This window comes from Lepeophtheirus salmonis, chromosome 9, assembly GCF_016086655.4.
Source record: "Lepeophtheirus salmonis chromosome 9, UVic_Lsal_1.4, whole genome shotgun sequence".
Taxonomy (NCBI): Eukaryota; Metazoa; Arthropoda; class Copepoda; order Siphonostomatoida; family Caligidae; genus Lepeophtheirus; species Lepeophtheirus salmonis.
Genome location: NC_052139.2, coordinates 24562783 through 24584600, shown reverse-complemented (window position 1 = coordinate 24584600; position 21818 = coordinate 24562783). Strand labels below are relative to the sequence as shown.

The window sequence follows — 21818 nt, the reverse complement described above, 5'->3', positions numbered from 1 at the left end:
TAAATACACTCACTCGAATTTTTCTATCATGTCCTGGGGTTTTTATAGTTTTTAAAAACAGAAGCTCATTATCGTTCATCAAAGTTGCTCACACAAATTTTTCTTTTCACGATGATTCTGACAGTTTGTACATCCTCACCATTACCATTTCTGTATTATCCTTACAAATAGCAAAATTTAGGAAAAAGGATTCAAGGCCCAATTTTTTTTATGATACTTTTTCTGCCTCCTTACACACTCCTTTGCTATTGAATTAAATAAAAACGAGGGGCGACTTCTTCAATTCATTGTAAATATATAATGTTGTGAAGAAATTTGTTTTTTTTACATGGTAATATGCAGCTGATTTTCCCCCTTTCCATGTTTTGTTCATGATTGTTATTATGTTGAAAGACAACCTATACGAAGTATACATATAAGTATAGATACTATTTCTGAAAGAAAAAGTATTTTTTTGGTGTGTTCCTTTTTTTAAATATGAAGTAGCTGTATGTCGATAGCGCCGAATGTGCGTTTATTAACTCGGTTGTCTATAGCTCCATTTTTGTTGACAGCTCTTTTCCCTTTATTAAGGCGGCTTCCCACATCTCTCGTCGTATAAGTGTATATAGAGGATATAAATATGTGTATACATCTATATAAATGATATCGGGAGAATAGTTCATCTCACAAAAATATCATTCATATATATTTGGTAGTCGGAGTAAAAGTAGTTTTAGTATTTTCGTCATTCAAAAGGAATAATAATCTGTCCAGATGTTGGCTCTGTGACGTCACTTACACACTCTATATAATGTCTTAATTTATGGGAAGTACAGAAGTAAATATAAATATTGAATGGATTCTTGAAGTAATACAACCTTCGGTTCTAATGGTCAATGTGTTAATAATTATACATATTGTACATAATTGTAACTTGTATCCTAAATATATATTCAATTCTGGATTAGCAACGTTCAAATTACAAAACATGCAACTTTTCTACCATTTTTATTTTTTCTCTTCACTACTATAAAGCATTGATTGAAATTAACCAATTAGAGTTTCTCTCCTTTTGGAGTAGTGATGTGTCACGAACTAAATTTTGCTGTTAGTGTATTTTCGATTTTCTAAAAAAAAAAAAACACTAGAGGGATTTACTCGTCCTAATACTCATTAATTGCCTGAATACTCCCGATTATATCATTTAAAAAAAAAAAAAAAAGAATCAGCCTACTTTGTACAACAACTCATCAGTCTCCAATGATAATAAAAATATATATATATATATAATTAGCTCTTGTTAAGCGGTAAAAACTTTTCAACATTTATTGAATAATTCTACTCCAGGACATGAAAAAAAAAAAAAAAGAAATTGGAGTGTGCAATCCAATTAGTCGTTCATGTCTTGGAATAGAAAAGGTTAGATATATTTGGTCTTCTTTGAACTGAAGTCACAAATTGTATTGTAATTAAAGGCTAAGCTATTTCCCAGCTATAGCTAAGATCCCATATTTAATTTTTTGTAACATAGAATCCACAAATTTCATTGAATTACATAAATTTTTTTTATTTTTAGCATGGGTATTTTATATGACTTGGTGCCAATGATAAATAGTGATATTTGATTGAAAATAAATATCTAGGTACTAAAAATCCTGTGTAGTGACTAAATTTATACAATTAACTTTGTTTTTTGCATCCTTAAGTCAATTTCCTATCCCAAGCTCTCTTTCTACCTCATCACTCATCCCCAATAAGACTTAAACGATATTTGAATAAAGAAGATCGAAAATGTAGATAGTTTAAACAAGTATTTAAAAACACATAAAAATTCAGTTGTAAAAATATTTATAAATAGTACAATTACTGTTTATCTCGATACTGATGTTTTTTTATTTAATATTAAAAGCTTATGTATGTATATAACACATCGGGATGAAAGTTATAGACATAAAATCAAAACCTTTAAATGATTCATCCTAATGCAGAGGTTTATCGAAGTACTTAAACCACTTGACATACATATGAAAATCTGAATGGTCAATAATCTTAAAATAGAATCAATGTTAATTTTTCTTCCTTAATAGAAAAAATTTATATTTAAGAACGGATCATATCAAAAAGAGGATTAGAGAAGCAATATATATTACCCAATACGATACAATCGTCATTCGCTTCCAGAAATTATTAAAATAAAGGAACTCAAAAGTCTACTCCGGTTCTCATTTTCTTAATCCCTTCAACTCTTTAGTTTTACTTCATTCTGTCAATTATGTTGACAGTTTTTGGTAATTAATATCATACAGAAGGGAAGCAAAAAACTCTTTCGTCAAAAAGAAAGATATAATATAATAAATGATCCAATATTCAGGGCATGAAATAAATTATGAATGTAGAAACATCCTCTCAACTGTCTTAAGAGAGATATAAACAATTATTCCATCCTTAGAAGTAACAAATCGCCATCATTTTTATTCTCCAAAGAGCAATTTGTGACATAGACTGTAATTCATATTCCTCTCAATAATAAGAGAACTCAATTCGACAAAGGCTGGAGCAGAAGTTGAAGTTTAGGGATTCAGGGCATAGAAATTTTGGAAGGCTTTGGGAAAAGAGGACGAAAATAGAGAAACATGATATATGTAGAGTCAATACTTTAGTACATTTGTATTTCACCTTGTCAGTTGAAGTAATCAATAGTCAAAAGAGTACGTAATACAAACCTCAAATGGTTGAAATGAGGATGAGTTCGAAGAGCAGCTTCTCAAACGGATCAGGTTTTTAAATGCACAAGAACTTCAATTTCATTCAAGACCCAGTTTGATCATACAAACTTACAGCTTCTTAAACTACATAGTCATGCAACATACTTTACCAACAGTTGTTTATTTAAGGATTCCTTTAGCTTTATTCGATAAGTTTGCCTTTTGTGGTTGAGGTTTGCTTTTGAAAAACTGTAGTTTATTACTTCTTGATTACTAGATTTACCAAATTTAGATTACTACGTTTTCACTTGAAAATAAGTCATTTCACAAACTCGATTGGAAGATTGACAATTTTTGTATTATTAATGATATAATAAGGATCATCCTTTTTTTTAAATCAAATTTAAAATAGCTTCTTCAAATGAATCCAAAGCTATCTCAAGTTCTTCAGGTAGTTTGATTTTTTCTATGTAAAGCAAAATCCTTTTTTCTATTCCGTTCATTGCGATTTGTCCTTATCTCCAGGAAGTGCCTTTTCATTGCCACGTATGAATTACAACGATTATTTTAATAAAAAAAGGTTGAGCTCTTTCCCATTAAAAAAAGGGGCATATAGCCCTATAATTGTCTGTTTTGGAGGGTTATTTTTAAATCGACTTAACCCATAAACAAGCTATACATTTTTTTAATTTTTAAGAAATTCTCAGGACACACCTAACAGGATATACGAAGAGGATATGACCGGACAAAAGAGGTATGTTGGTAATCCTAAATACTTATCAGTCTCAATAATTAGTCTACTCTAGTAATGAGGGTAAAGGAAATGATTGTATAAGGGATAATTGTCTTAGAAGGAGTAAATTCACCCCTTCCCCCTTCCAGACTTATTTAACTCTGATAAATTTTACACTCTAACAATAATGATTGGATCTTTTACTAATTTTTGTATTCCGAAACAATTTAGAGTAATTTTTAATTATTGGGCGACCAAAATTTTTGGAATATTGTTAGAAGGACATAAATTCTTATATGTGTCAAGAAAAAATGATATACAAAAAAATACTGACGTAGTTTAACGGAAAACACTTTAATTTCTTGTGTCATCAAGAGAATCCTACGATAAAACAAAAACGGATGTAGTCGGTTTTGTTTTTACTCCTGCATCCCTGGTTTTGGAAAGTAAAGAAGTTACCAACCTCCATTCTGCTATCTTTTATTACCTCTCCTGTCTTTTAAATAAGAGTAAATAAAGTGAGCTCATAACAATAAAAATTGAATTGACAAATTTTAACTTTTAAACTAAAATAATCATATAAAAATTAAACTTGACTAGAAAAGATCATTTGGTCCTTATTTCATGATAAGATAACTAATGGGTTGACAAAAAGCTGCACGTATTACAGGATAGCTTATGTAGAATAATAATTTAAAAAATCCCATATACATTTTATTAGGTTGGAAAAATATAATTCTCCCTGTTTTTAAACGACGTATATCTTGTTCATTATTGGTCACTTATGATCATACGATAAGGCATTGTAAAGGTGTGAGTACCACAAACGGTTTTCGATAGAATTGCGTTTGGCCCGTGCACGAAAAACTGTCCTACAGAAAATTTTCCGTGAAAGATTGCCCCGGAGGAAAATTGCCCTTATTTTGTTCAAACTTCATGATAAATAATAACACATTATAACTTATCTTTATTTCTTTTCGATTATAATAAAATTACTGCAGTGCAAAGATTTTTGACTGAAGAGCAAATTTTGACGAATAACTTTTTTTTTTGGGGACAAAAAAATTGCTCTCAACGAATATTGTTAATTTCCAAATCATAAAAAAAAATAAATGACAAATAGTGTAGTCTTATAGACAAATTTGTAAAAAATAATTTCATAGTCAGTACAGTTGTCAGAGGCTTCGTTAACCTATGTTAATTGGTCATTGTTATATATATCTTCATAGCTATAAGTTTAGTGACATATGTATAAATGTTCCGTTTATGTATATGTGTTGTGTATAATAAATTATTAATATGACATTCATTCTGTATTCTCCTCGTGTAGACTAAAGTATATAAACTCTATATCCTCATATATATCATATCCATCATATGGTGCCGTCGATAAACCAGAACCAATCTAAAGAAACATAATGGAAGAACTTAAAAGTAAGAAGTTTGACTTAATAAAATCAAAAGTTAAGGCATACAATGGTCATATCACAAGGAGCATTAATGAACTGAAGCGTTCAAACAGAATGGAATTAGTAGAAATTTCTCATGAAAGGGTCCGTGGAAGATTACACGTCTTAGAGGATATTTTACAATTAATGGAGTTCAAGTCTGAAACAAAGGAGCAACAAGAGGATATCTTGATTTTCATGGAAGAGAGAGATCGCACGGATGAAGACATTATGAAGGAACTCACGAAAAAAATGGAAATCTGCCCTTAAAGGATAGAGCGTGTAAAGTATACGGAAAAATTCCATATAAGGAACTGGAACTATTGAGAGAAAGCATGGATTTAAATGAGCTTATTGAATGGAACCCCAGTTTTGAAGACTACAGGCAACTTGCAGGAGTTGATAGCTACTCTCACGCAAAACAGCTAGCGAATTTAAGATCATTCATTGATATAGAAATGAGGGAGAAATTAAGAGTCTCAATTGGGATTAAAGAAAACACAGTGTTATCCATTTCTGAAATTTTAGAAGAATTGAGGAAATATTTTCGCTCTCAATATAACATCATTCTTGAGAAGGTTAAATTCCATTCCTTATATCAAAAAAGAAGGTCAATAATTCGAGGACTTCTACGTAGAGGTAGCTCGAACTGCAAATCATGCCGAATTAAATGAAAGGTGAGGTAATAAAGACTGTTTCGAAGAAAACATCAAAGTTAAATTAACTTCGGGATGAAGAAACGAGGAAAAAACTTATGGCCATAGAAGAAAAAGAATGTACACTTCAAAAAGTTATTGATAGATGTAGGGCTGACGAAATGTCTAAGAGGGATTACGAAAAATTAAATTTTCTAAAAGTCAACAAGATAACAAGAGGAAAATACAGGGATCAATGCCTTAGTCGAAACAAAAATAGTTTTAGGAAAAATCCTCCTGAAAGAAAAATAATGGATTGTATATTCTGCTCAAGAGACCATATTATAAATGAATGTCCTGCTTGGAAACAGGAATGTAGAAATTGTTAAAGAATTGGTCATTTTAAAGATTCAACGGCCTGTAAAAATGGAATTGCAAGAAACAGAAGAGTCACGGTTAGAAACGTGACCACATTTAGCAATGACACCCGCAATACAAGTTCGATTAAAGTCTCTAGATTGAACATACTTATGCAATTATAGTTATGCAATTCCGGACTCTGATAGTGAGGTATCTATTGCGGATGAAATTTTTTTACAAGAAATTGGAATACCACTTAGACATTTAAATAGACCTTCAGATTCTCGTTCGAATGGAGATACTTTTAATCAACTAGGGTCCATAATTTTAAATGTAGGTTTTAGAAATGAGGAAATTAAAGAAGAGATTATAATTGTGAAAGAAAGATGTTAAATTTCTAATGTCGTGGGTATTGTGTAAAAAATTAAGAATTTTACCAGAAGATTATTCAAGTCAAATTGAGCGAGGTAGATGGAAAAAGGCTAGAGAACCTAGTGCTCGTGGAATCAAGGAAATGAAATAAATTTCCGATGAAGAAATTAAAGCCCTCAGAGACAAGCTTGTGGAGGAGTATCATGATTTATTCATTGATGGAAATCAAAACATTAAGAAAGATGAAACTTTAGTTCTTCAAATAATTATTATTTTAATCCACAATTTGCTGATTTTATTAAGAAGATGGAACAAGAATCAAGATTGCAAATTACTGGATGGGCGGATATATTATGGCTTGATTGCACTAGTCCCTTAATTTTTCCCTTGGATTGTGATGAAGTTTTACAAATTCCTTTTATCTCGAAAAGCATCAAGATAAACTTTTTTGCCCAAATTTTTGCTTGTGTGTTCTTGTGTATATATTTTGTACAGTATAGATCACCCTTCATAGTTTTATATTTTAATATGGGTATGTTTGTATATTGAATTTATAACGATAACTTCAATAAATGATAGATGGTGTTAAAGAAAAGAATATATATTACTTATGACAAATATTTGTTTGTTCTATCCCCCTCCCAAGGGAGTAGCTTCAAGTGTGAGTAATAATAGTGCGATCGAGAGGATTGGTAAGGAATGGGGTGGAATAAATAGTTAGTGCCCCTGAAATATGGTTGAATACCCTTCGCCCTCGGATTGGCTCGGGGGTCCTGTGGGAATCATCCAACACATTCTATGAATCCCTTTTGTAATAAAAAATAGTTCCAAGCCCTCAGGGTCCACGGAGTACTTCGGGGTACCCCTGGATCCTTATGTACCACTGCCTATCATCTTAGGAATTATGATGTGTTATTATTCATTACGAAGTTTGAACAAAATGCGGGTACTTTTCCCGGACAATTTTCCCCTGGCCGCTTTCCTAGTACAATTGGCTGGTTCAATGGGGAATTTACATGCGTCGAGTATGGAGGTCTCAAAGGAAAAATTTGCGATTCTTTACATTTTTACATCCTGAGAGGGAAAAAGTGAACAAAAAAAATTTGTAATGGATACAGGACCCATACTCTTTCGTTTCGTGTTGCACAACAGTGTCTCGAACAATTTCTTTATATATTTTCCCTCAATTCTGGCCTTTACTGTGAAAAAATTGCCCTTTTGAATCTGGTGGTCGAATAGAATTTAAAAATTAAATTAAAAATACTTTTTGGTTCATCATTTATATTGTGTAATCATAATTATAATTAATAAAAAAAGTTAGTTTTTAGTCCTAAAGACATTCATTATACGATTATTTTAATGTATATTTCAATCCTGCAGTTTTTATGACTGTCATTGTTAATAAAAATACTTTTGAAAATTTGTTTGTATAGATTGTTGTAAAGATTCCAGGGTTAATTTCTGTGAATCTAGAGAGTGACACAAAATTGGACGGTTCTGCAGCTTCACCATTCCAAAATCAATACAGTCCCGAAACTCAAGAATAGGATGACCTATAGGGTTACCACAAATCACCTAGTGGCAATATGTACATTTTGTAGATGACACATTTTATTGGGTTAAGAAGTTGCGTGAAAATCAATACTTTTTTGCTAAAACGTCGTATAGGGTCATTTATTGAAATTAGTTATAAAAATATGTAATCACCAATCGTTACAATTAATATATAAAATGGAGACTTAGGCCATGAATTATTTTTTTTTATTTAGGCTGGAGTTTGGTTTGTTTATTAGAAACAACAATATAATTACCTTTTAAAACTTAAAACCAAACCAATATTTAAAATAACCAACGTACAGATATTTAAAATAAATAAAGTATTTTTATATCTAAAATTAGTTTATCATTTAAAATAGACCATCCATAGTCAATAAAACATCCATCCAGAGCTTTTGGTTTCTTGTCAATTGATAACAGTCAATAAATTGTAGACATAAATTTTAGTGTAATAATATTAGCTCTCATTAAGTCCGACGACAAGTAGATATCCCCCTCATATACAATTCCCAAATATTGTCTAAGTTTCATTCTTCCATATTGTGAATAAGGACACTTCAAGAATCAATGAATATGATATCCTCTTTTTCTCCTCACGTAGCTCATTATTATATCCACTCATATTCTCCTATCCAATACAAAATTGTGACGACCTTTCCTCTTTAAACTTTTCTATCATGATTTTCAAATAGTGTTAATTTGGTAACTTTTGAGCAAAAATGATTCAACAGAATGAAAGATTAGGAATTTATATCCAATATATTTAAATAGTATTCAACATACTCAACTTATATTTAATTTCGATCTTTTGCTCACACAACCTCGCATTGATTCAATATTTAATAAGAAAGTTAAATGTTAAATTGAAAAGTCAATTAAAATTGTCCTTTTTTAAGGTTTTTTTAAAAAAAATTGTAAGGAAAAGCTTATTCTTTAATTTCAGCTCTGATATAAAACAGTTAAACCAAAATTAGTATGAAACAAGTATTCTCTTAATTTTACTTAATTTTTATGATTAGACAAAATATTTTTTTAGAATTATGATCAAGATAACATAGTAAACATTTATTGAATCTACTGTATTCATGTTTTATTAAAAGCTTACCTATACATATATTAGTAGGATAAATGATCTTATTTGGAAGTAAATATATTTTCAATTATTGTATATTATAAATTTAACTCAAAAATAAACATGATTGCCTAGTTTTAACTTTTGTATTCAATAAAGCAATGTTTTTATCAATTGATTTTAACTTTTATTTTCATCTGTTTATAGTTTTTACGCGTCGATTTAGCTCTTAATTGTAATTATATCTAACAATATGGTATATATATATATAAAGCATCTAATCACCAAACCTTTAATTCTTGAAGGTTAATGACCATTTATAGAGTTTACGGTATAAATAGCAATAATTAGCAGTGGGTGCTCGAAGACCACAATTTTCTTGCAAAATGTAATTTTTAGATATCCCTCAAATACTTAATTACTAGTTTGAATAATGTTTCAGTGGAAGGTTGATTTGAATTTAATTTTTTCCAGTCTTCTTATGGATTTGCAGGCTCATAAAAAAAAAACCTGGATTTGGCAGCAATACGCGGTACCCTGTTACACCAACGAAATAACATTCTATTTTCTTGGTTCTGTGAATGTGATGTACGTTCCGCCGGTTTCTCGCTGTAAGGGAACTCTTTAGACTATTTTTTATATGGTAATGTTGGATGGGCTTTCAATGAAGGTTCCTTCACTACCAAAATATCTCTGAGAGTGGAAATAAGGAGGGTATTCCACACTTTAACCAGTAGGACGTTCAAGAATGCAGTGGACGTTTCCTGGAACGTTGTGAACGTGTATTCCGTACTAACGGCAATGTTATTGATTGAATGTTAAATTTTATTTTATTATGTTGATTTTTGTGAAAATTTTAATGTAGGCGGTTAAGAAATAAAGTAACACCAGCGTTTTACTTTTTTTTTCTGGACTTGGGAAGTTTGGATGAACCACCCTTTATAATCAAACATTAATACACAATAAAAAAATCGAGCTGGAATGATTTTTTTTCCGATCCTTATTTAAATCTTTATCTATTGGCGTGTACCCAGTTTTATTTATCATAATTTTCAAGTCTTTCTCTTTTTTGCAAGAGGCCTTATGTTCACAATGGATGAAGAAAATGTAGATAAAAATATAAATCTTCCTCTTGTCTTCTCTTAGTGTTCTACGATATGCCCATACCAATTGATGAACCATTACTTGACATGATATATGGAAAACACAATCTTTTCTGTTTTAATCTCTCTCTCATCCCCAGAAGTACACAAAACCGATTCAAAACTGTGTTGATGGTGTGATAAATTGGAAGAATCATTTCACATTCAACAAGAAAATGAGCACTCGTCTCGTCCTTTGTCCTTGCCTGAGTTTGCGGTTCGACTCCATTCTGATTGTCTAAGAAGCTATAAATAGGTGGTGGGTTGTTAAAATGAAATTCAATTTTAGCCCATTTTTCGGACCGCAGGGGGAGGAAGGGGCATTAATGTTATGGGTTTTTTTCGATTTTCCTTTATAAAAAAAGTCATTGAAGTAAAAAAAATATTTGTTATAGTGGCTCAGTGTTGGCTCACAGTGGTTTTTAAGGCTTTGATGATTGAATGCCGAACACTTCAGGCCTTCGCCTCGGATTGCATCCAAAAGGTGTAGGCGACGGGAGTTGACATGCAGGCTTTAGGGGGGCCAAGCGTAAAATAAGAGCTCAAAATAATTCAAACGACTTCTTGAAAAGAGTCTTGTAACGGAGTAGATGGGTTGATTTATATTGCTGGTGTCAAAAGTTGACTCTCTATCTGGACAAAGCTCTTTCCACATACTTTTTTGGTAGATATCTTGACAATTTGGTGTGAAGCGCAAGATCTCTTGCATGAGGCTTCATGGGGTTGAGGAATACTTAGGATATTATCTTTAGCTACCCCAGATCCAGTTTTGCCTTTTTGAGAGAGCCCTTCTTCATATCCAATATCCAACGTTTTGGACTTGCTGACGGCGTAAATAGTGTTCTTGGAGACGTCAAGCTGCTTGCTAGAAGAGGTCAAATGGAAATTCGTCGATCAGGTTCAAGTGTCACTTCTTTGAATTGTGAATAAGTAAGAGATATCTTTTTTTTTTTTTTTTTTTTTTTTGTAACTAATTGTTTATGCTTTAATATATCGAAATATTAATCAATTTCTATCATTTAACCTTAATTAATTATTGAATTCGTTATTTCCAATGGACCACACAGTACACTCTTTTGAAAATCAGATCTGTGCTTTCTTTATTTTCCGTAAACTGAATAAAGCAAAGTTGGGTATATTCACACTGCGTGATATTTTAATTTTTTTGTTGTTCAAAAAAAAAAAAAAAAGAGATCTTTGAGGAATGGCAATTTTATACCAAAATAAGCCAATTTCAATCATCAATATATCTTATTTAATTAAACAAATTTGATGCGATGATTAGTTAATTAAGTAATTATTGTTTGGCAATTTTGTAGAAGCATTAAAGATATTGGTTTCATAGAATAAATCATGTTTCAATTATCCGATTTGAACAAATGTCACTAATTCAGAGTCACTGCATGGCAACGGATCTAATGACACCTGTTTTAATTCCATAACACCATTATCTGTGGATTTATTTGCGTTCAAATACATTTTCAAATTTTATAATAGCATTACTTTAAAAAATAGTTTTGTATATTAGAAATTGGAGCAATTAACTTATTTTTGTAAATTGCACTATTGAAAAAGTAAAGAGCTAGATTGCTATTAGTTTAATTTTATGAAATATTCTATGAAAAACATTTTTGCCAATATTTATTTTTGACAACAAAAGCATATTCCTACTCCAACGCCTAGTGGTGACTTACTATACTTTCAAATAAAACTTTAGAATATTGACTATAATATAAAACCATGTTCATCCAGATATTCCTAATTCTGCAGGTTGATTGCTACTCATCCTAAAAAAAAGGAATCAAGTTGTCAATCATGATTTATATCCTAATGCCAATATTTGGTAATTTAAAATCAATGACAATTATTGATCCATATTTTTCAAAATTATAATCAATAGGCCCTGGGATAGACTGCTACACTTGTTCAGTTGATGGTACATCTACTGATGTTACTATTTAAACATGTAAACCCAATATTAAAAGATGATCCAAGGTCATAGTTGAAGATGGTACATATTTAGGTAAATGAATCACCATCTATTCTTATTGTTTCTCCAAGGCTATTGGCAAGGGATGTCATTTGAAGGGTCAAATACGTGTTATCCATTGTACAGTTGCAATGTGACTGAAACCGGAATGTGCTGTCTTTGCAGTAAAGATGAATGTAATGCACCCTCCAATTTATTTTCCATTACTAGCTTAAAGTTTTTCAGCATCCTTTGGGCTCTTAAGCTAACTCATTAGAGTCATAAATAATAAAAATGATTTTTACAAATATGAACTAACATTATAATTCATTTAAGTACCATAAATTGATATTTAACTTTTCTGATCGAAGAGGGATTTCACGGGACTCTCCGCTCATTACACCATCTACTACCCAAAACCACCGTTAGTTTTATTTTCAGATGACACATATATATACATATTATTTACATTTGTGCTTTATTTTTTTATACTACTTGTTTTTATTTCTTTGCACAGTCACCTTATTTAAAAAATTTTAATAATTTTATTTTGATCCATAACTTTTATTAAGAATGATAACTTTTATATTCTATAAACAATAAATATAATTCGACTTTTATCAGCTTTGTTTATCACCGCTGGTCAAAAAAAAATATGATGTGAGGAGCCATAAAGTACTTTTGTCTCTAGAGAGGCTGGATTTGAGCTACATGCGCTCGTTGGTAAATGTAAAAAAAAGTAAATTCATTGTCACTGTCATTCCAGTACATGATGATTAAGGAATACTATTCTCCATTCCAGGATATTGTGCAAAATACATTTTCTTAATAGTTAAATGTTTTTTTTGTAAAATTTTACTTAATAGGTGAATAGAACAACTTGCAAATTAATCATTCAATGATATCTTTATTTGACGAAACATAAACCACATCCTTGAATTACAAAAGGATTTTATCAGAAATATCTCAGTATTATATTTAATAAAATCATCAGCGAACTATTTATATTGATTAAGAAAGCCTGCAAAATTTTATGTATCTATTATTCAATCCATTGCACATAAAAAATACTTTTAAATAATCCAATACCACAAAATCTCTATGTTAAAAAACTTCATCCATCACTTAAAAAATAAATTTAATTGTTTGGTTGACCGTCAATGTGCAATGAGAATAGTCATCCGTTGGAAAAAGTTAAAAAGCAAGGTGTATTTAAGTTATTTAAAATAATTAGAAAAAAATTTACTCAAGAGATTAATAACTTCTTAATTCATGAACATAAAAAAAAATATATTTTGGATAAAGAAATTGATATCTGGGAAGAAATGAACTTCATTTGGATTTGAAATATACACTTATTTAACGATAACTGTTTGTATTATTGATTAATAATTAATAAATTACAACATGTCTTCTCTTACCCTGTATCATGTCTCTTCCCGGGTGTATCAAGTCTCCTCCTTTGTGTTAATTTCGAAAACACCAATAAGTATTTTTTTTTTGTTTTATTTTTTAAATTACATAATTATTTTATTCTCTGTACATTAATTTCATATATCTATACATTCCAAAAAAACACAAATCAACTTCAATTATGTTATGTATTAAGGTGGAACGTCAAATAGATCGTCACCGATTTATTAATAAATAGGGTGTCGTGAAGGAGTATGTAGAAAAAGGGTATATTCTCGAGATAAGAGCAATTTGGTACTTTAAGATAAAATGATAACGTACATATATAAAAGGATAAAAGTAAGTACATTTATAAAACAAGAAAATCTAAACCCGGGATAATCATCCCACCCATCTAGGGTAAAAAAATATAATACATGATATCAGCCCCCAATTTAGATGACTTTCGGGGGTAAAATTGATCAAGGTGTATTTCCTACACATCATCTTGTCATTTGATACACCATAGAGTTGCTCCCAATGGTTTAACTTGAGTTCCCTAGAGTTCACTAGGTAATAACCCATGTAAAGGACGCGAAAGTAAAAGTTTTGCAAGTGGTTTTTCCCATTCCAACAGTATTGTCCTATACCCAAATAGTAACTCCTCAATTGACAATGATTGATTCTTTCGGAGGATGTTCTTGACGATACTTACGGCTCTCTCAGCCAAACCACTTTACTGAGGGTGATACGGAGGTAACAAAACTAAGGTTAAACCCATTCAGAGAATTTTGTCTTGAACCCCTCACTTGCAAATGGATGGTCATTATCTGTTTGGACTTCCTGTGGAAATCCAATAGGACAAAATCAATGAAATATTTGTCTTAATATTGCTATGGTAGACGTATCACTTATTACTTTCGAGATATTTTCCTAACATGTGAAAGAAATTTTCTATGTATATGTCAATTCTGGCCCATCTTAACTATTGCTAGGTGGTTGAGGTGTAGTTCAACAAAGAAGAGATTTTGAAACGGTAGCAGAACCACAAGCCTCCGTTTCCAGAAAAGAAGGTCATTTCTTAATTAAAACTCATTCTTCTTATGAGTAAACGCCTACTCATACACATTTTTCTAATCTGCAGTTCTGGTAGCTTTAATTGCTTTGAGTTGTTTTTGTTCTTAGGGACATTCCCGAGGATAGGCAACTCTGCTGTTTTTCACTGAGAAAGGGATTGGACCATCAACGTATAAGTGGGATCTTCTTCTGGTATGACATCGTCAACAGGAAGTCTTGAAAGAGCATCAGCCGTAAGATTATGCGTTTGCTTGATGTATTCTGTTGAACAGTCAAACGTAGAGAGTAGCATAGCGTATCGAGACAAACTCGCAGACACCACTCCTGGTAACTCTTTTCCCAGGTTGAAAATGTATACCAAGGGTTTATGATCCGTTCGTATGTTAAAATGATAACCCATCAGATACCATTCCAACATCTTCAGGCCGTACATAATTCCTGTCACTTCCTGTTCAATCGGAGAGTAGTTGAGTTAAGCTGCTGTCAGTTTCTTTGAACCAAAAGCCACCGGACAATCCACTTTCACAATAAGTTGTGAGAGGACAACCCCCAATCCAACAGGTGAGACATCAGCGAAAAGTGTGAGCGGACATAAAGGATCATAATGTGTTAGAACGGGAGTGTTAGCTAAAGATTTTTAATTTTCTGAAAACTAAATTTGCACTTCTCCCACCAAGATAAGTTATAATCCCCTTTTGTAAGTTCATGTTGAGGGGTTGCTTCCATGCAGAGATTAGGGAAGAAGGTTTCATAATATTGCACCATCCTTAGCATATATTTGGCTTTACTACACGAATGAGGAGATGGGAAATTGAGAACGGGGCAGATTAGTTCCAGATACGCAGAGTGACCTTCTTTCGAAATCTTGAACCCCAGGTAAATGAGTTCATTTGCTCCAATGATATATTTCCTTGTTTTGAGCCGTTCCCCAGTCTCTTGAATCCGACGAAATTCTTCCTCCAAAGTTCTAATGTGCTCCTTCATACTCTTCGAGAAGACCAATACATCATCAATATAGATCTTGACACCTTGAATCCTTTGAAGTAACTTCTCCTGTGCTGCTTGCACGATTGCTGCAGAAGATGCCAATCCATAGAATAGTACATTATACCTGAAGAGGCCCAATGGCGTTGATAACGGAAAACTCAGTAAGCTCTCATCAAGTGCATATTGCTCGTAGTAGCTCGTGAAATCCAACTTTGTTAAGAATTTTGCCCCTGCAAGATCTGGAAACACCTCCTCCAGGTGCAGTATAGGATAGAGTTGAGTATTTACCACGGAAGAAATAGTATGAGTGAAGTGAGCAAAAATTCTGACCTTTCACTCTGGCTTCAGTATTGACACAATGGGAGACACCCATTCAGCTGATTCTACACGACTCAATGTTCCCCTAGTGACCATGACCAGAAGCTCTTTATGAAACCGCTTACCCTGGGCTTGTAGTATGGTGCGTTCCCTGATCTAGTGCAGACTTGCACTCTCTTTCCTGCAGCTTCACCATACCAAAATCAATACAGTCCCGAAACCCAAGAATAGGCTGACTCACCTGGTTTCCCACAAATTCCCAATTAACAGTATATTTCCATCAATAGAGACTTTCAGCCGGGCTGTGTCTAAGGTTTTGACTTTATAATCTCCAAACACCACTAAGGAACCAGGATTCTTTTCTAAGCGATCCAATTTTACAAATTTAATAGAAAGTATGTTGACGTTGGCACCCAAATCCAAGAGAAACTTGATTTTTTTTACCATCAACCACAAAATAAGCATAGGCCCTATTTTCAAGACCTTTAGCTACAAGAAAAGTAATGGCCAAAGTTAATTTGACCGCTGATTTACAGCAAACTGCAAAATTTCCCATGACGCCACACTTCGAACATTTTAGGATACTGGCTGGCACTAATTTTTCAACAATACATGCTTACGGTTGCAAAATTATAATTAACAATTACTAGCATTTAGGGACGAAGTTTCCATAGATCTTGCCAATTGAATCACCTTTTGAGAGAGGAAAAACATTTCTCGAAAACTGATCGATGCAAATTAGGACTGAGGTATGTCTTAGAATGGAGCCCAAAATAGTTTCGTCCTCGAAAGATGGGGAGCAAGATTTATCGGTCTCTGAGTTGTGTAAAAAAATCATATATGGGCTCACTTTGGGCTTACTTCATTTCTGATAGCCTATACCTTTCCCAGAGCACAGATTCCTTGGGAGCAAAAGCCTTGGACATGCCTCCGATGAAGGTTTGAAAAACATTCTCCTCCCCCTTCTTGGTAATTTTTAATGTCTTGTACCATTGTTGTACTTCACTTTATTCAATAAAAAAAAACATGTAAGAAAAAAGATGGACAAAATAATCGGGAGTGGAGAGAAGATAAGATCCCCAAGGAAAATCGCAGAACATGTTCGAAATTACAACCAAGTACTCTTCCGATCCAAGGAAAAAATACCAGAAAATATTATCACAGCAAAGGAAGAGAAAGAATTAATCAAAATATTTACTGAGTACGAAGTCCTTACATATACTAGTAAAACCAAACCGAGTAGTCCAACAAGGACTGGAATATATTCCTTATTGGTCTCGGTTTTTATGCTTTTATTCTTATATAGAATATATAAAGAAAATACAATATACATATATTATAAAAGATAAATTATCTTAAATCAATAAGTCAATTTTTTTAGTTTTCATTTGCGCAATTACAGCATTTTCCAATGATTTTTTTTAGATCGCCTCGGTTATAAAGTTGTATCGGAGTTCCAAATAGAAAAAGGGCTACAAATGGATCTGTAAATATGGTTTTAGGCACCAGACAGTGTAAATAAAAGATGAAAGGGATGGTGTAGATTATCGATACAGATACACTAGTAAACTTGTTAAGGCTCTATAATATCATAACTATAATATTTCTTAAGCCAGGGTTGCCCAAGCTTTAATATGCCAAGGCCCCCTACACTAATACATTTTTAACTGGAGCCAGTTTATATGAAACATGTATACTATATATGTAGAGTGAAAGCAATGCTCAATCCTCCATCCTCCTGGCCCTAGCCTCTCCTCACGGATCCTACTTTGAAAACCATTGTCTTAAGCAACCTTAATTTCTAGTTTGAAGGTGAATTGGAGGTCAGAGGGGGCAAATGGTTCCATGGTTGGAAACCTAGAGGTAAAAATTGGCCTTCCTTATTAGATAAGAAATGAGCTGGGTCTTAACATAATAAATTATGTGATTATCAAGGATAAAATCAACCATCTCATCGTGATTATGCTATGTGATTCCCTCCTAAGGGTCCTCAAACCAACCAAGAAAACACTACCTCTGAGAGTAGCGCTAAATATTCAAGTTTGTAAGCGTTTCACTATTTTGGCATTCCGTTAAAAAAAAAGTCGTTCACCGTTAAGACATTATTTTCGTTTCTTTCAGTGTTCGAATCATAATGTAGTGCCAGGCTTGTACAGTATTTATACATAAACTGGAATGCTCTTTAATTGAAGTTGTACAGTTTTTGAGGCATAAAAAAGTCAGATACTCCAAATGAGATTGCTAAATTAGATTGAACAAAGAAAAACGGTAACGCTTTCATGTATGTCTGGGTGCCAAAGCTTTTGTGTTGTATGATATGTCGATGGGAAACATTAAAAAAAAATCGAATTAAAGTTCAAAACACTAATAGCCGTCTAAAAATCATAATACTTTATTATCACAGAAAGTAGAATTGTCCGTTGTGATTCATATCAATATCCTCTTAATCGAAACGTTAAATTAGGATGCATATAGTCATAATTAATTATTAAAATCTATTATATATAACTTATGAAACACTCTTAATAGTACTGATTTATTGTAATAAAACATTTTCCAACAAATTATAATCCATTTCAATGAACAAATGATTATGATTAATTCTTTGAAGGCACCGCAAATTGTACTTAACGTACCCAAAATTCTCGGCCACATTTAATAAATTATATTTCTAAGACAATATTGGGGACAAATTAAGTCAAATAGATAAAATAGAGGTTTTACCCTTCCCAGTTAACACTATGGGTTATCTCAATTCATCCCAGAATTTGGAATTCAATGCCTATAATTGACCTTATATCTTTTTGAAATATTGCTTGTCTTTTTATAAATATAGATGATTGGAACCTTTAAATATATATGATTCGTGTATTTTTCATAAAAATAAATAGTTTTTTAACTAAACCCAATATGTAGGCGACATTGGAAAAAATATATTTTAGCAAAGATTAATTAAAATACTATTAACTTTGATTGCAACCAGTAACGTTTAACAAAATAAAGTACTTTGTAGAGTGGTTAATTCAAATTTACATTTAATATCATGGACGTTTTAAGGGGAGGAGGCTTTAGGTTTTCTCCCCTAATTTCAACAATTGCCTCTAAATTTGGATATTCGTGTTTCTAGGATACTTATCCCGTGGATAACTACACCCCTTCTAAAATTACTATGACCTATTAGGGTATCCCGTACAAGTTTGTCCGCACGTCATATTTTCTCTTTCTATCTCGAAATTGGAGAAAACGACAGAGGATAGTTGAAATTCAATTTCTGCAACCTTTAATAATAAGGAAATGACTTCGGCACGTCAAGCATACGGACTCAAGGTGAAGAATATATTGACTGAAGAAAATTTCCAATTTGTTTAGTTCACAATCTTTCCAAAAGAAAATGTTTTAATCTAAAGCTATCGAACAAGTTCAATGGTAATTCAGGAATAATATTTCAGATATACTTGTTCTTGAATGAAAGTAATGGGTATCATTGTGAAAAACATACATGGATTTCAATGCAATCCAGTAAGTCAGGAAGCAGAATAAAAATTAAAACCTGGAGCCTAAATGAACTTTTAAAAAATGCATAAAAAATATGAAGGAAAACCATAACAGATATTGGCTCACAATGTCGTCAAGAATTCTATAAGAAGGACTAAGAAGCCAAGGAAACTAAGATATTCTTTGAAACAGGAGCAGTAGGCATATCTGTTTACCAAACATATGAAGCTATGACACTAATAATGTGTGTGCAATCATATGTCAGGATTCAACAAAATGCTTGGCCTTCAACTATAAAATGAACGAGTGTGAATTGATTGATAATCCACTTATGAAAATAGTACTAACACGATTTACATTGTGCAGTGTAAGTGGATTTAAATAATGAGTTAGTAATTATTAAAACAAATAAAATTATTTATATTTGTTTAAAGCCTGTGTATATTGGAATCAGAATACACAATCATCATTAATCAATACAAAAAAGACAATGCCATTGGAAGATTGTATATCAGGATACATAAATCATAGAAAATTGTAATCATGTTGAACTAAACCTTAGTTAATATAAAGCTATCGAAAAAGTCCAATGGCAATTTGTGAATAATATTTCAGATATACTTGTTCTTGGTTGAAAGTAATGGGTATCATTGTGATAAACATATACATAGGTATGCCATGAAATCCATTAAGTCAGGAAACATCAAAAAAAATAAAAAAATGGAGCGTAAATGAACTTTCAAAAAATGTTTAAACAATATGAACGAACACCAAAACAAATATTGGCTCATAATGTCGTCAAGAATTATATAATATATTCATCTACAGCTATTGCACTGACGTGTATGTATTTATCATGATTCATGATTTAAATGATTATTTTTTATAAAATAGTTGCAAATATTTTGCTTAGTTTTTTTTTTTGTTGCCAAATCAGCTTTTACCCCTTAATTCGACAAAGACTAATGATATAAAACAAAGGATTATGGATTAATTATTTTTCAGAATATTATAGTGTACATCAATAACTAAGGAACAAACAAAAACTGATCAAAAGGAACAGGAAATATACCTTTGTCATCCAGAATTGGGTCTCTTTGAACCCGAGTGTATCCAGAGGGTCTGCGGCAGCTACAGCCACCAACTGGAGATTAATAGTTAATAAACTTGTTACCTAATTCACCCAGGATCCTACCATGTACTTTAATACTTTGTGTGTTAAAATGGTTAAATAATAACAGTTGTCCCTGTACAAGGCTTGAGAAGGAAATTTCCACCCTTTTTTGGTCGTCCTAGAACCAAATATTGTTGTCATATCATTTTTTTAAATCTTGTATAATATACAAACTAACACATTCAGTTTGTTGCTTAGCAATAAAAACAACACAACATAATGACTACCATGAAATTAACAAGACTATAAAACCCCACCAAATTGTAAATCAACTCATTTGGAATTTTTCAGTCTCTTTAGCGTATTCTTTTTCTTGGTTATAAAAAAATGAATCAAGGTTTTACTAAGATATACTTTGAAACAGGAGCAATGGGCATATCTGTTTACAAACGTATGAAGCTATGACACTAATGGTGTGTGCAATCATATGTCAGGATTCAACAAAATGCTTGGCCTTCAACTATAAAATGAACGAGTGTGAATTGATTGATAAATACGCCATTCATGACAATAGTACTAACATGATTTACATAAGAGAACGTAAGCAGACTGAAATAATGAGTTATGAATTATGAAATAAAATTAATTTTTTAAACTTTCTTTGAAGCCTGTGTTTATTGGAATCGGAATACATACTCGTCATTAATCAGTTCAAAACAGACGATAACATTGGAAGATTGTATATTAGAATGCAGAAATCATACAAATTGTAATCATGCTGTACTAAATCTTAGAAATAATATTTGCTTCATGAAAGGAAGAATATATTCCTTTTATGAAAGAAATGATGTCATCACTGTCATGCAATGTCTGGGAGTATTGAAAAAAGTTAGAAATGTAATTAAATTGATGTGAGCCATTTTGTGTTTAACCATTGTTTTATTTATAACAAATACAAAAAGTATGATGATTATTTTAATATGAAATAAATCCGATTAATAATATTGGGGTATTTTATTTGAGCTACATTGTGATACGCTGTTGCTTATTTTCTGACTTCAAAGAAACTCTACGTTGAAAATTCTATCTTGGTAAGCAGAAGTATCGACTTTGTAGTAAAGTTTTATTAATCCTTCACCTAACACCTTCCTTTATTTAATGTGAATAATATTTATTGTTATTGGGTGAATTTTAGTAGATGAGAATGTTTGGGTTTCTGAAAAAACACTTGATGAATTCCAAGCTTTACTTGTTACTCTGTTGAATACTTGATAATCACCTTAACACTTTTGCTTGCTAAAAAAAACTCGTTTGACAAAAGAGTTTTATTTTTTATAGAATTATTGAACATTTTAATTTCAATAAATTGTTTTCCGAATTTATTTTCCAAGATTATCTTAAAAATTAGTTTTACTTATTGAAATCATAGTTATAAGCGTAATTAAATAGATTATTTTGTC

The 21818-nt window shown here is 31.7% G+C and overlaps 1 long non-coding RNA gene across 1 annotated transcript; it reads left to right on the top strand.

Moving 5' to 3' along the window:
- Positions 1 to 20750: 20750 nt before the first annotated feature.
- Positions 20751 to 21362, top strand: LOC121124555 (uncharacterized). The gene is made up of 2 exons (XR_005866333.2): positions 20751 to 20958; positions 21026 to 21362. It is a non-coding gene; the product is annotated as an uncharacterized lncRNA (long non-coding RNA).
- Positions 21363 to 21818: the final 456 nt, after the last annotated feature.